General features: G+C 42.3%; 1 protein-coding gene across 1 annotated transcript in view; it reads right to left on the bottom strand.

The window, feature by feature from the left end:
* Positions 1-2,303, bottom strand: part of LOC117939461 (SH3 domain-binding protein 4-A-like) — a 21,706-nt gene extending 19,403 nt beyond the window's left edge. The window contains exon 1 of the mRNA XM_034864830.1: positions 2,031-2,303. The gene's annotated coding sequence lies outside the window, so the exon portion shown is untranslated. The remainder of the gene's footprint in view (positions 1-2,030) is intronic.
* Positions 2,304-3,303: the final 1,000 nt, after the last annotated feature.

The raw sequence follows: 3,303 nt of genomic DNA, 5'->3' as shown, positions 1-3,303 counted from the left end.
TTATATAGACCTTAGTGGTCCCTAATACTGGATCTAAAGTCTCTTTTATATAGACCTTAGTGGTCCCTAATACTGTATGTGAAGTCTCTTTAATATAGACCTTCGTGGTCCCTAATACTGTATCTAAGTCTCTTTAATATAGACCTTAGTGGTCCCTAATACTGTATCTAAGTCTCTTTGATATAGACCTTAGTGGTCCCTAATACTGGATCGGAAGCATGATACGCTCCTGTGGGTCGTATCAGAGAAGAGGGAATAAACTAATCACAATGTCGGATGGTTGGGAGGACATGTTGGCTCAGACCTCAGCAGAGTTAACTACTATGATTAAGATTATGTGTGATTAAGCGTGTGTGTTGATGAGTTTTATGTCAACACAGTGTGTGTTCAGGTGTGTAAAGGACAGAGTAGTGCTTCACACCATGCCTTTGCAGGAAAGCGTGGGCTGACTGTATCCCATCCACAGTGTGTGTGTGAAAGTGTTTATGTGTTTTTGTGTGTGTGTGTGTGTGTGTGTTTGTGCTGAGCAACCATTAAATCCAAAATGGAGAGCACCTGAAAAACGATGACACGCTTGTTTTCAGGCTTACAACCTCGAAGGACGGGGATGGGAAGGTGTAGTAAAAGACAACATAAAGTGTGTGTTGTGTGTGTGTTAGTGTGTGTGTGTGTGTGTTTGTTTGTTTGTTTGTTTGTTTGTTTGTTTGTGTGCATGCGTTTGTGGAAAGACAAAGACAGAGGTAACAACAATAAAAAAGGAGGAAGGAGAGAGGAAGAGAAGGAAGACGTGATGAGTGGGCAAAGAAGAGGTGGAGGCAAATAAAAGTCAAATGGAAGAGGAGGAAAGGAAAGGAGCGGCAAATTAATTGTCCGCAAAACAGTTTGGTAGAAGAGGAGGCAGACGGAAGGAAGAAGAGACAGTAAAGAAGAAAAAGAGGACAAAAAAGAAGATGAGGAAGCAGATAGGGGAAGAAGAAGAAGAAAAAGAAGAAGAAGAAGAAGTGGAGAGGAACAGGTAAGAGACAGGAGATGGAGAAAAGGATAAAAGTGAGGAGGGAGTGAAGAATACAAGCGTAGAAGGAAGGATTGTGTACAGTGGAGAAGAATAAGAAGAAAGGATGAAGGAAATAAGATGAGGGAGTTCTGTACTTTTAATACTTCAACTACATTTTACACTAAAGGATCTGAATACTTCTTCCAGCGCTAACAAGGAGGAAAGGGGAAGGAAGGGAGGAAGGAAGGAAGAGGAAGAAAAAAGAAAGGAGAGAAACAGAGGAAGACAAGGAGGAGATGAGGAAAAGGAAACAAAAAAAATCAAATTGAGCCAAAAAAAGGGGAAAAGGAGAAATAGTTTGCCATAGTGAAAACAAACAGAATTCAGGCTCCATCTAATTAACTATAGGATGACTTCAGGCACAGTGTGTGTGTGTGTGTGTGTGTGTGTGTGTGTGTGTGTTGGTGTGTGTGCGTGCGTGCGTGTGTGTGCGCGCGCGCGCTTCCAACCTCGGGGCAGCCCCGATAGAGCTAGAGAGAAGGAGGATTTCCAGCTTATCAGACGACCTTATTGGCAGAGCTTTAAGGAGGCGTGCACGCGCGCGGCCGCGTGCGCACACGTGACAACATCGCGCTAATTGTCCAATTCTATAATTCCACTCTCTTCTCCTCCATCTGCTGCGGAGTGGCGGTGGACGAGAAAAGAAAAAATAATTTAGAATTACTATTAGAAACTAGACCTAGAAAACCAGTAATTGCCTTAAACACGTTTTAAAAAATCATAATGTAAAAGTAATGCAGCTGTTAACTCACTGTAAAGCAGCAATGACACATAACACCATATAGAATAACTATAGAGCACCGCAGGTGGATAATAGGCTACCACGGCAATACAGGGTCGATATTTGTCATGTGAGTGAAGCCGAATTCTTCTGCGCACATTATTCTGCGCAATTAGCTAACAAAATGAGCACATGGTTGGTTAAAATGATAATCAGAAGTAATTGAGTGTAAAATTGATGGTAATGTGGACTGACCTCCTGTTGGCTGAAAGCCCGAACGCTCGGAGTGGCGGCTCAGTGATAAGAAGGTGAAAAATAGCCGATAGAGAGACTTTTTCCTCTGTTTCTTGTCCCTTGTGTCATTTGACTTGAAGAGAAAAAAAAGAAGAAAAAAGGATCAAGGCTAAAAAGAAAATGTGAAAATTAGATGATCGTTTCCACCAGAGTCCATGAAGTTTCTAACGGTGATAGATGCGCAGACACGCCGCTTCCCGTGTGTCTCTGCTCCGGTGTGTCGGGGCTCTGGAGGAGAGCAGCTGTCGTGGATGCGGTGGGAGTGCGTCGTCACTGGGTGGGGGCGTGGTCACACACACACACACACACACACACACACACAAAAGTATCTTACCAGAAAATGACGTTGGTAGAAGTTAAAGTCCCCTATTAGAATATTACTTGAGTAAAGTATCTGATATATAGACTGTACTTAGGTATCAAAAGTTATTTTATGATATTACATGTATGTAATTATGTAAGTAAAAGTAAAAAAAAACCTTTATTGTGGTTTCTTTATAGTAAAGCATAATAGTCAGGTCAGTCATCAAATTCAAAGTCTGACATCAAGAAAGACAAAAACAGAAACTGAGGAAGAACCTTTCCCTCCAACATTATGAAAACAGTTTTTGCAGTGACGATGAATGAATATGCTGAAGGGGAAATGTGCTGGAGTAAAAGTGAAAGTTTGCAGAAATATAAATAACCAAGTAAAGTCCAGATAACATTAAAGTCAAATCACAATCTTCGACAAAAATGTAAACACTGTCCGTCTATTCGGCTGTGACTCCTGAAAAAACACCAAATCAATCATCGATAAACTACAAGCGCTCATTAACATAGTCTGAGATACATGCTGAGGATTTGGTGGCCCGACAAGATATTAAATGTAGACCAGTGGAGACACATCGAAATCAAATCCAGAAAGTGGGGATGGATCATTCATTCACTTAGGAAGAATCTGAGGAACATAGAAAGACAATATTTGTGTCAGGGACCGAGGATCTAGGAGGAAACTCTAAGTAGCGAGGATGGTGGAGGGATGTCAGAGGAGCCAGGATGGAGGAGGGATCTCCAAAGAGCTAGGATGGAGGATGGATCTCAGAGACGCTAGGACGGAGGATGGAAGACAGATCTCCGAGGAGCTAGGATGGAGGATGAAGGATGGATCTCAGAGGAGCTAGGATGGAGGATGGAGAAGGGATCTCCAAAGAGCTAGGATGGAGGATGGAGAAGGGATCTCCAAAGAGCTAGG

This window comes from Etheostoma cragini, chromosome 24, assembly GCF_013103735.1.
Source record: "Etheostoma cragini isolate CJK2018 chromosome 24, CSU_Ecrag_1.0, whole genome shotgun sequence".
NCBI lineage: Eukaryota > Metazoa > Chordata > Actinopteri > Perciformes > Percidae > Etheostoma > Etheostoma cragini.
This window is presented reverse-complemented; position numbering and strand designations above follow the sequence as displayed.